Source organism: Mytilus californianus, unplaced genomic scaffold (assembly GCF_021869535.1).
Source record: "Mytilus californianus isolate M0D057914Y unplaced genomic scaffold, xbMytCali1.0.p SCAF_3, whole genome shotgun sequence".
In the NCBI taxonomy this organism is placed as follows: domain Eukaryota; kingdom Metazoa; phylum Mollusca; class Bivalvia; order Mytilida; family Mytilidae; genus Mytilus; species Mytilus californianus.
The window spans coordinates 55,601,872-55,613,223 of NW_026262679.1; the positions used below are offsets into that span (position 1 = coordinate 55,601,872).

The window sequence follows — 11,352 nt, forward strand, 5'->3', positions numbered from 1 at the left end:
TAGAAACTTTCAAGTCGCACGATTCAATTGTCTGTTCATATAATTACATATGTTCATTCATATGCGGATCAAGGAAGTGTTCAATTTGACATTCCTGGGGGTGGGTGTTGTAAGATTCTGCTTTAATCGGAAGTGTAGTTTCCGATTCTGCTGAATCACGCGAGTTCTTTAAAAGATATCGATAGGTAAAGTCGGACTTTCCGATTTGCTAGTAATACTCGGCTTCATTAGTACGCCTCGTTGTTCTCTTGTCTTTTTATTTTACATCACTCGTTATTTTCACGGTTTCAGTGTATAGTCGTAATGATTCTTGCTCTAAAATGATTCAGATATTGTTTCCATTTGCTCGTATATCGATGGTCACTTTTATATGCATGCACGACTCGAATATTTCCCCGCCCCTTCATTGTATTTCAACTAAAACTCCTAAACTGTACTGTAAATGTTTTGTGTTATATACATATTCATGAAGTGTTTCATGCGATGAGTGGTGATTACTTGTTTTGGTAAATTGTAAAATATTAGAGAAAATCCGTGTTTTCAGAAGTATGTATGATATGATAAAAATGCTTAATTTTGGAAATTTTATTTTGTTTCATGTGACCGTTGTTTTAGACAGAGAATTCATTGAATTTGTACATGTGGTATGTTTCTTTGTCTTTTTTAATTGGAAGCGCTTTAAGGGGAAGTAAGAACTTCCCAGACTGTAAATTCCATTAATTGGAAGCTATTGTATCATATATTATGACCTCACTAAATGCAAGTTGTAGTACAAGTTGGCTTCTGCCCATAAACATCTTAACGATTTATATAGAACAGATATCTTCATATGCCGACACATGAAACCAGGACACAAATAACATACAAGTATGCATTTTGACATTGAGGCTCTACTTTTTATGTTTTATAGGCGCAGAAAACAATGTGTATGACTTAATTCAAAAACATTTTTTTTCGTCATCATACAGGAACAAGATTTTTTTTTTTTTTGGGGGGGGGGGGGGGGGGGGCTTAATGTTTTCATGATAATGATAATGATATGTTTTTTGAAAATACTTCTGAAATACATATAAGTGATTCTGAAATTGGTAAATTGTTACAAATAAGGATCAACTGAGGGGACATTCTGAACATGCGTTTATAAACAAAATGAAAAATATCAATATTTGTTTATTCATTCCATCTTTATTCGGATACATTTAATTCATCGAATTTGATAACCAGAAAACATACAGAAGTTGCTTGCAGGTTCACTCCAGATGCGTTTCTCTGATCCCCATTGCTTTATATATACCTTGTCCCCTTTGTTGAGTTCTAACATATTAAGAGTTCCCATGTTATAACCAGAATTACCAGGATAAACTCCTACTGTCTTTGTGTCATTTTTCCATAGGAAGACACGAAGGGTTTGATCATGTGGTGTCATTACGGTGCATGAGAACTGGTACATCCCAGGTTTTGGAGCCGTGTATACACCAGTACTTGGGTGATAATCATTATTGACATTCGTCCAAACTTTGTTAAATTAGATAATTTGACCAGTCCGCAGGGTTTGTCGATTAGTCAAAGAAGCTGCAAAGACTGAAAATTTCTCCTCATGTTCTCTCATACCTGTACATAAATTAAAATTTTGTTTAGTATCTTTTACTAACTAATCAAGTGATCAATTTTAAAGGTCTTAGTTGATCAGGGAAAAAAAATCGGAGAAAATAAACCTGTAATAAAATTATTAATTGGCGTGTGTACTTATTTCATATAAAAATAAGAATATGTGGTATGATTGCCAATGAGACAACTCTCAACCAGAGACAAATGACATAAATGTTAACAACTATATGTCAGCGTACGTCTAGTCAGCTATAAAAAGGCCCCGAATTGACAAATGTAAAACAATTCAAACGAGAAAACTAACGGCCTGATTTAGGTACAAAACAATGAACGAAAAACAAATTTTATTTAAGGCAGCCAACGACAACCACGGAATTACAGGCTCCTGACTTGGGACAGGCATTTAAGAATGTGGCCAGGTTAAACTATTTTGCTGGCGCCAAATCCTCCCTCTAACCTGGGACAGTGGTGTAACAATATAACATAAAAACAAACTATAAAAATCAGTTGAAAAGGGCTTAACTCATCAGATCGATTCAAAGCAGAAAAACAACTACCAAAAATACTCATGCATTCATAAATGTAAGTACTTACAGATTGAGAAATGCATAATGTAGATAGTTATGATAAATTATGTGAATATCATGCAAGAATGAAGTAATTAAATCAAATTAAAGTTTCAAAACAAACATACTGGTGGAGAGTTGTCTCATTAGCAATAATACCATATCTTATTTGTATATATACACATACTCTGTATTTGAACGGTGTATCAAACGTTAGCAAGCACAGTCATGTTCCTATTTTTTTCATATCCATGTTTAAACAGCCTTTACAGGGGTACTTGTTATCTTTTTAAACTATGTTCTGTGATGAAAATATTCCATTTAACCTCAGTGTGATTTTATAATAAATGATAAAAACTATAAAAATGAATGTAGATCCATCCTGTTAATCTAGTGAATTGAATTTCTGTAAAATACGAATTTCTAGATTAAGATAATTTTCTTACCTTTCCCTGTTCCTAAAAAATTCATGAACATACTTTGAAGTTCTTCGAAATTTGCGTTTTCTATTTAAGAAATAAAAAAAACATTTTTTTTTCAATTGCAATGTATATAATGATTTCGGTTATACATGTAACACGAATGCAGAGACGAAAGATAGGATGTGTATACTAATGCACAAATGATTATACATGTATTAACAGTTTATTTCACATTGACACATTATAATTGAAATACAGGATATCTATACAAGGTGTAGTTATACCTAACCCCAAATAATATTCCAGAAATAATACATGCATTCCTTAACATTCATCAGAGAGACAATTTTACAATAGTTCTCAATTGGTCACATCGACCGGGAGAAAGGTCTTGAAAGTGAAAGTGCCACAGGAAAATAAGGAAAGTTATACTGAATTTGGATGATCTTGGTTAGGGCAGAAATAAAGTCTTGTATTTAATGTCCTTATTTCGACTAGACGTAGCTGCTTATTTTTACACCCCGCACAACCAAACAGACGTCTCTTTAACATGTCATTTGTTTAATGTCGGACGGATGAAGTCTAGATGACCATATTTCTATACCCATGCAGTCAACCCATGGAGTTTCACACATAGAAATACTATCCTGTATAACTGATATTGAATAACTTATGTTGAATCTTAAACTCTTGGCCTTAATATGACTTTTGGTACTTTTTGGTTATATAGCTCTTCAACTGTTTCGGTTCTTATACATCCTCGGGTTTCAAATATTTGGCTGTGAGCGTTCCTGATGAAGGTAAATCCAGAAGAGCGCTTCGGACACATGAAATTAATAACGTGTTGTTTTCATTTATAACCCCTATTTCTAGCTAAAATTCTAAATGAGGATTTATTGACCAATATTGCTATAAATCATAACTAAAACAATGACTAGATAGGAAATATGTCTTTTTGTTATTAATTTACGTATTAGCGATCTTTTCATGACTTCACAACTAGCACACATTTTTTTTTCCATGAAATTCAATGAAAACAGTCAAATTTACATTGATGTTTAAGACAGGAACAAGGAGCGCATGGGTCGATAAAACAGATCTATTAAGATTATGATACTTATAATAATTTACATATCTTTATATAATAATTTACATATCTTTATATAATAATTTACATATCTTACTTGAATATTTGGTTTGTCGAAGCCTTCGCCCTATGTTTCCTAAGCCTAAATTGGGTTAGTCTTAGATTGTAATTTGCTTTGAACTAGCTGTCAGTAACTGCGAGTAACCTCAGATCTGTACTTAGTGTCTTTTTAGTTGTAGGGATGTATAAATTCCCTGCCACGTGCGGTCTGTGTTTTTGTTAGTTGTTTTTATGCGCTGTATCGATCTGATGTGTTAAACCCTTTTCAGCTGCTTTTTATAGATTTTTCTTATGTTGTACTGTTATACCACTGTCCCAGGTTTGGGGGAGGGTTTGACGCCAGCAAACAAGTTTAACCCGGCCTTATTCTGTATGTGCTTGTCCCAAGTCCTGTAATTCAGTAGTTGTTGTTTGTTGCTGTATATCATATTTGTTTTTCGTTCATTGTTTTATACACAAATCTGGCCATTAGGTTTTCTCGTTTGAATTGTTTAACATTTGTCATTTCGGGCCTTTAAAAGCTGACTATGTGGTATGGGTTTTGCTCATTATTGAAGGCCATAATGTGACCTATAGGTGTTAACTTCTATGTCGTGCTTGTCTCTGCAGGAGAGTTGTTTCATTGGCAATCATACCACATCTTCTTATACTTATATTGAATTTCTGACGATTTTGTCAACATTCACCAACATCTCTAATTGTGGCCTATTTTGGATGTAAATATCAACCCTTTAAAAGAAAAGCTTTACAAAAATAGTCGTATTTCACTTTCTTACATGTATATTCATCAACTCGATACTTTTTTATCTTGTAATGAAACAACGGACTTAGAATTCGGGGTCAAATATGGCCTTTCTAAAATTACTGCTTTAGATAACAATTGGATATATTAAATTAGTATAAAGTTTTATTTAAGATCATGAATTAAAAGATATTGTATTCTAAAAACAATGTCATGAAGAAAAGCAAGATAACATACCAAGTTTCAGTGTATACGATCCAGAATTCGTCTTATTACCGTAGCAACTAATAACCAGTACAACAACGATAAAACGAGCAACATTCATGATGCACATGTTTAACCATCAACAATTACAGATCGAATAATTAAAATGTAAGAATTCGAGTTATGCAAAAATAATTATAGAACTGCTTAACTGCTAAATTGCGTGTTAATATATTTAATAATGAAATTCAATCATGTAAATATGTTATTTTCATAGATTATGTTACTCTTCCTAGAATTATGCACAAAAAAACTTTCGTGAAAGTCAATAGTAATAACATCATCTGAAAAGTCTGAACAATAAATTGCTCAGTTGGGTTCAGTCTTTCAGTCAATGTTTAGACTTATTCACTGCGGTAAAGTCAGTACTGTTCTGACAATTCGGTTGCAGTCAATTCAGTACTATTCAGTAGCTTTTCAGACAATTCAGTATGACGTTCTTGTTAACTTCGCATACGAATAAAAACTAATGAACAGTCTGAACATAGACTGAACAGGGGCCTATTTGTCGAAGGTGTCCTCAGGTCTGTCTTAAGACATAATTTAGGACTTGGGACTGTACCAGCATGCACATCGAAGGCCTCTCATGATTATCTTATATAGGTTGTTCTAACTGCTATCCTAAGTGTTTAACTATAAGTAAAAAGCAAATAAAAAAAATGAAAACTATATAAGACAAGAGAATATTTTATTTGTTTTATTTTATTTACAAAACATTTGCAAATTGCAAATGCACATGTAAAACAAGAGCCGCTATAAAAAGAGTTATGAGAGACTACACATAAAATATACAACATAATAAAAATAGACATTTTAAGAATTTAATAGACATTTTCTTTTCAATAAAATATCATAGCAGATCTTGGCTGTGTAAAGGTAACCATTTACTTCACTAAATAAAAATACAATTTTATTGTCATCTGAAATACTATAAAAATCATGACAAGAAGAATTAGCATGACTAAACATAATTTTAACAACACGTAAATCTGCATATAATGGACAATTAAAAAAAACATGTTTCTCATCTTCAATTGCATTATATTTACAATTAAAACACAATGTATCTTTAATAAGTAATTTCTGGTGCCTGCCCGTTTCAATTTTTCAACACCACAGCTAAATTTTGCAAAAGCGCTTCTATATTTCCCTGCTATATTTGTATTAAGATAAAAATTCATAACAAAATTCATAACAATTAACCATTTATATAATGATAATATAATAAAAAAATATTAACAGTATTATTATAACTTAGTATTGTAAAAAAAACTTATATAATGATGTACATTTAAAATTTTACAACACCAATTGGTGCCCTTAACTTAGGACAATTTCAATTAAAATCCTAAATTGCGACACCTTTGATAAACCCGCTTATGATACAGATATGCTCTTATCCTAAGACTGCTTCGATAAACAGGCCCAGATATTCAGAAAAAAATATAAGCGAATGGTCTGAACAGTACGGAATTTACCGCAATTGAAATTGAAGTCTCAAAAAGACTGAAAATGAGTTTATAATTTATTGTTCAGTCTCAGATCCAAATGACCGTTTCAGGTCAAAATTGGTTTACTAGCTGCAACGCTGATAATAATAGCAACTGCTGCAACTGTCACTTCTGCACTAAAGTGTTTAAGTCAACATGTTTATTTATCAATAGAATTAACATAATTCTGTACAAGTCAGGAATATGACAGTTGTTGTCCATTCGTTTGATGTGTTTGAGCTTTAGATTTTGCCATTTGATTAGGGACTTTCCGTTTTGAATTTTCCTCGGAGTTCAGTATTTTTGTGATTTTACTTTTTTTGAAAGAAATGAATAATTTTACTATTTTCAACAATTACAAAAGCCAAAAATAGCTTTCATCATACCTCATCCTTTCTCGATCTTCACCCCGGACGGGGAAACCTTGCAGAAACTATATTAAATCAACCGTTTATTTGTTCTCGTTCTGAATAAGCATAGAATGTTTGCCACAGAACGTAAAGCAAGCAACAATCAAGCAATTGAAAAAATACACGAAGGGAGATAACTCTATTTTTTTGTACAGACAGATTGTTTCGAGTGGCTGGATGCTTGTATTATATACAAAAACTAATTACGTATTAAATGACACTGTATATTCTTTACAGTTTGAATATACAACTTATACTATTTATACAAAGAGAGTTCTGACATCTTTCAACAAAGGGCTTCTGGGCTAATATTCAGTTAATTACTGAACTGATGATTCTACATACTTACTGGTCTCTCACAGTTACTGTCAATTTCAAATAAAATGTATGGTGATTCTTAATATAATTACTGTTTTCTTTATGAAGCATCCCGTGAAAACAGATTTTGGTTTAAGTTGATGAATGCTTTCATATTCGATCATGTCTAAGACGACTGAGAATAAAAACTGACTTAAGCGAACTTATACTTCAAGTTACATATAAAAATAAATGAATTACGGCAAGGACATTTAAAAGATACTACAGTATCCTGTTTAGATATCACTAACAAAATATTTATTTATGATAAAAAAAATAATGACCGTCACATCTCTAACACACGTATAATTCAATAAATGGTTAAAGCAGTTAATATAAACCCAATTAGGTTGTCTTATAAAAACTATACAAACTTGAAGAAAAGATGTGCCTCGACAGCAGCAGTTGACAATCATATCTTATATACTACCCTTGAAGATTATAAGTAAAGTCATAAACTGCAGCTTGTATAACATGCTTAACTAATCTTTTACCAGCTAATCTATATCTTTGATGCGTCCAAGAATATTTTCCAATAATTTGTTGGTGTGTTTGTAATGTTCACGATTCTCCGCGTATATCTTTATGAATTGCAATAATTAGAGTTTTTTATTTACAAGAGCTAACGTTCAAACATCCTTATTTTATCTTCATCTATATAACTATAACTTTTGACTGTTACTACGGCCCTTCTGCTTAGATAGCTTCTAATGTATCTATACATTTTTTACAATGCAAGTTCTAAATTTTAAAAGTACAATAAACGTATTACACCCATTTCTTTGCGCACGGCAACTTTGACAATTTAATATATTTTAAAAGCTGATTGCATGGAATCTTATATCTTTACGATATACAAGACACAAAATTCCATCGAAAGACTACATGTATGTGTATATTTTATACCCCACCCTCTGATAGCTAGACTTGTAAATAAAGTATCAAACCAGCATGTCCATCCGTAATATTATATTCAGTTCACTTAATCAAAATTAAAGCACATTGTTCGTAATTCGGTTTAGGTAGTTCGGGGACCTGTTTACTACAATTACCAAACCTTGATAGGGAAATGCAATTTATTAAGTTTCCATTATTGGGCGTTGTTTTATTTATAATCTTTATACAATAAGAGATATTGCACCATCTGTAGCTTACACACAAACTCAGAGACATGAACTTTTTATTATAATTTGTTTAATAGTATGATATAATCTACTTTAGAAAACTATAAAATAGTTATGTCATTATTTTTTATCACTCCCCTGTACTATTTAAGTGTCGCCTTTATCAATTTATTCAACATCCCATGCACAAGGTGTGTTCAATAATTATATCGTATTCATAAATCATCTGAAAGTAGAGAATACGAATTAGAAATAATGTACAGAATCAACTTTTTTCTTACTGAGCTGACCTCAACTGTAAAACTAATGCAAAAATTAATTAAATTTGTCAAATATTTTTGGGTCAATTTTTGTCAACACAAAACTTATTCATTAAATAATACAAATTACGTATACAAAATGGTATATCAAATACGGTGAATAAATCCAGTGCTTTTTAAGTTCGGAAGAAATGGACAAAATCATTAAACACTGGACAGTTGTTCAAGTTGTAAACACAACAATGAAAACCAGTCAATACTTCAGATCCTCCTGCTATTTGATAAACATTAAAAATTTGTTTAGTTTGTTGGATCACACCTTTTCAATTAATTCATGTTAGGGTTTTCAGCAATTTATCATCGGGTTAATTCGATAGTCTTTTCAATAACTGATCTGACAGCAGTTAAGGATATAATTACGGTATTCTTCAGTATTATTTTTGTACAGGTGCCATAAGCTTCGTTAGTCTCTGGAAACAACTTTGTATTAGTACTATTAATCGTTTGACTTTTCAACATCTAAAAAAGTAAAAAAATAAAAGAAATTATAGATTTTCGAAAAAAGGCGATAATTTAGAATGGTTTAAAATTGAGAATGGAAATGGGGAATGTGTCAAAGAGACAACAACCCGACCATAGAACAGACAACAGCAGAAGGTCACCAACAGGTCTTCAATGCAGCGAGAAATTCCCGCACCCGGAGGCGTCCTTCAGCTGGCCCCTAAACAAATATATATACTAGTTCAGTGATAATGAACGCCATACTAAACTCCAAATTGTACACAAGAAACTAAAATTAAAAATAATACAAGACTGACAAAGGCTAGAGGCTCCTGACTTGGAACAGGCGCAAAAATGCGGCGGGGTTAAACATGTTTATGAGATCTCAACCCTCCCCCTATACCTCTAGCCAATGTAGAAAAGTAAACGCATAACTATAAGCACATTAAAATTCAGTTCAAGAGAAGTCCGAGTCTGATGTCAGAAGATGTAACCAAAGAAAATAAACAAAATGACAATAATACATAAATAACAACAGACTACTAGCAGTTAACTGACATGCCAGCTCCAGACTTCAATTAAACTGATTGAAAGATTATGTCTTCATCATATGAATATCAGGCACAATCCTTCTCGTTAGGGGTTTAGTATCATACCATCATAACATATATGAGAAGAACATAACCCGTGTCATGCCAACAACTGGTTTTTAAATAAATGTGTTTAGTGCCGATGCAAAGACCCTATAAGTGAATCAATATTAACGCCAAAATATGCAATCTTTAATGACCTGACAACAGTATCGTAACTATATCCCTTCTTAATAAGTCTATTTAAAGGTTTTGTTAGCTTCAGAGGTGAATACTGACATTTTTGTGCTTTATAAAGAATATTTCCATAAAAAATTGGATGTGAAATACCTGAACGTATAAGAAGTCTGCATGTTGAGCTATATTTACGAATGATGTCCTTATACCGATGATGAAATTTAGTAAATGTTTTGACTAGTTTGTGATATCGAAAACCCTGGTGTAATAATTTTTCAGTAATACATAAATTTCTCTCGTTAAAATCTAAAACATTGTTACATACACGAGCGAATCGTACAAGTTGAGATATATAAACACCGTAAGATGGTGACAAGGGAACGTCACCATCTAAAAATGGATAATTAACGATAGGAAATGAAAATAGTATAGTAATTTTCTAGCAAACCTTGATCATGACGAACTTTGCCAATTTTCCTTTTTAAATTGCTAGATATATCTCAACAAGTACATCGTGTTACTAACTAGTATACTATCTAATAATTTTGATGTATGGGCAATTTCTGTTATAAAGGAGGGGGGAGTACAAATTCGAAAACAAAACCTAGAGTTCTTTTCTGTTTTCCCTTTAAAATATGGTTTCTGCGATGTACAAATGAATGACAGTTGGACGTACACATATTTGGACTCTGGGGATAGTCGTCTCATTGGCAATCTAAGGTCTAAGTCTGATAGAAGAAATTTCTTCCAATGAACTTACTGCTCAAAGTATTTTACTTTATATCAGATAGAAGAAATGTCTAATGATAAACTGACTTCTCTAGTATTTTCTTTTTTTAGGTCTAATAGTATAAATTTCTGCTGTGAAATATCTCATATTTCTACGCAAGTTTTTCTTATTGTTGTTTCTTACAGAGAAGAAATTTCTTCTAAACATTGAATTTATTAAAAACAGTTGACAAAATTTAGAAAACAGTTGATGTATTTACACTTTTTTGATAAATTCATGAATTTCGCATATTTCAGTCCTCAAAGACGACATTCCTGGATTTTCCTCTTTTATTTTGGATTGACTCTATATACATTTAATGTAGGTATGAAAAATAATCCTATTGTTGAGAAAACCTCAATAATATGATTAAATCTGGAGTTCTTCGTTTCTGAAACCATTGTATGGCAATGGCAATCGGGAAACCAGGCAGAAATCTACTGTACATGATGGCAAGTACAATTGTTTTTAATGGCAATCTTGATCATATTGTATCTGTCGTAGTGGTAACCGGTAATAAGGTGTGAATCGTCTCTTACCAATTTCTCGCCGTTCAATCTCAGTTTCTGACTTCTGACTGTCTTGTTTTATCCGTATGTAAAATAAAAATTTGCAAACCTGGTAAAGCGAGTTCAACGAAAGGTAAAAGTGGACTTTTGAAATATAATATAAAAATTCAAATACTTTAAATCGACTGCTCATAAAATTGCATAACTCCATCTTATTAAAGAGTAATTAAACATCGGAGTTAAAAGCACAAACCCTCCAGACTGATTGCACGACCAGCTTAACTAATTTCTTTATGTCACAGTTGTTTTTGCAAATCATTTGACAGGTCCTATACGCATTAAAGACATTCATACACTGTTTCAGAAGATTTCTCTCAGATAAATGTCAATTTTATAACTTTCATAGTTTGAATGAG

The 11,352-nt window shown here is 32.0% G+C and overlaps 1 long non-coding RNA gene across 1 annotated transcript; it reads right to left on the reverse strand.

Moving 5' to 3' along the window:
- Positions 1-1,187: 1,187 nt before the first annotated feature.
- Positions 1,188-4,841, reverse strand: LOC127733572 (uncharacterized). Its single transcript, XR_007997121.1, has 3 exons — positions 4,723-4,841; positions 2,621-2,680; positions 1,188-1,611 (listed from the first exon to the last, which is right to left on the reverse strand). It is a non-coding gene; the product is annotated as an uncharacterized LOC127733572 (long non-coding RNA).
- Between the last annotated feature and the right edge of the window lie 6,511 nt (positions 4,842-11,352).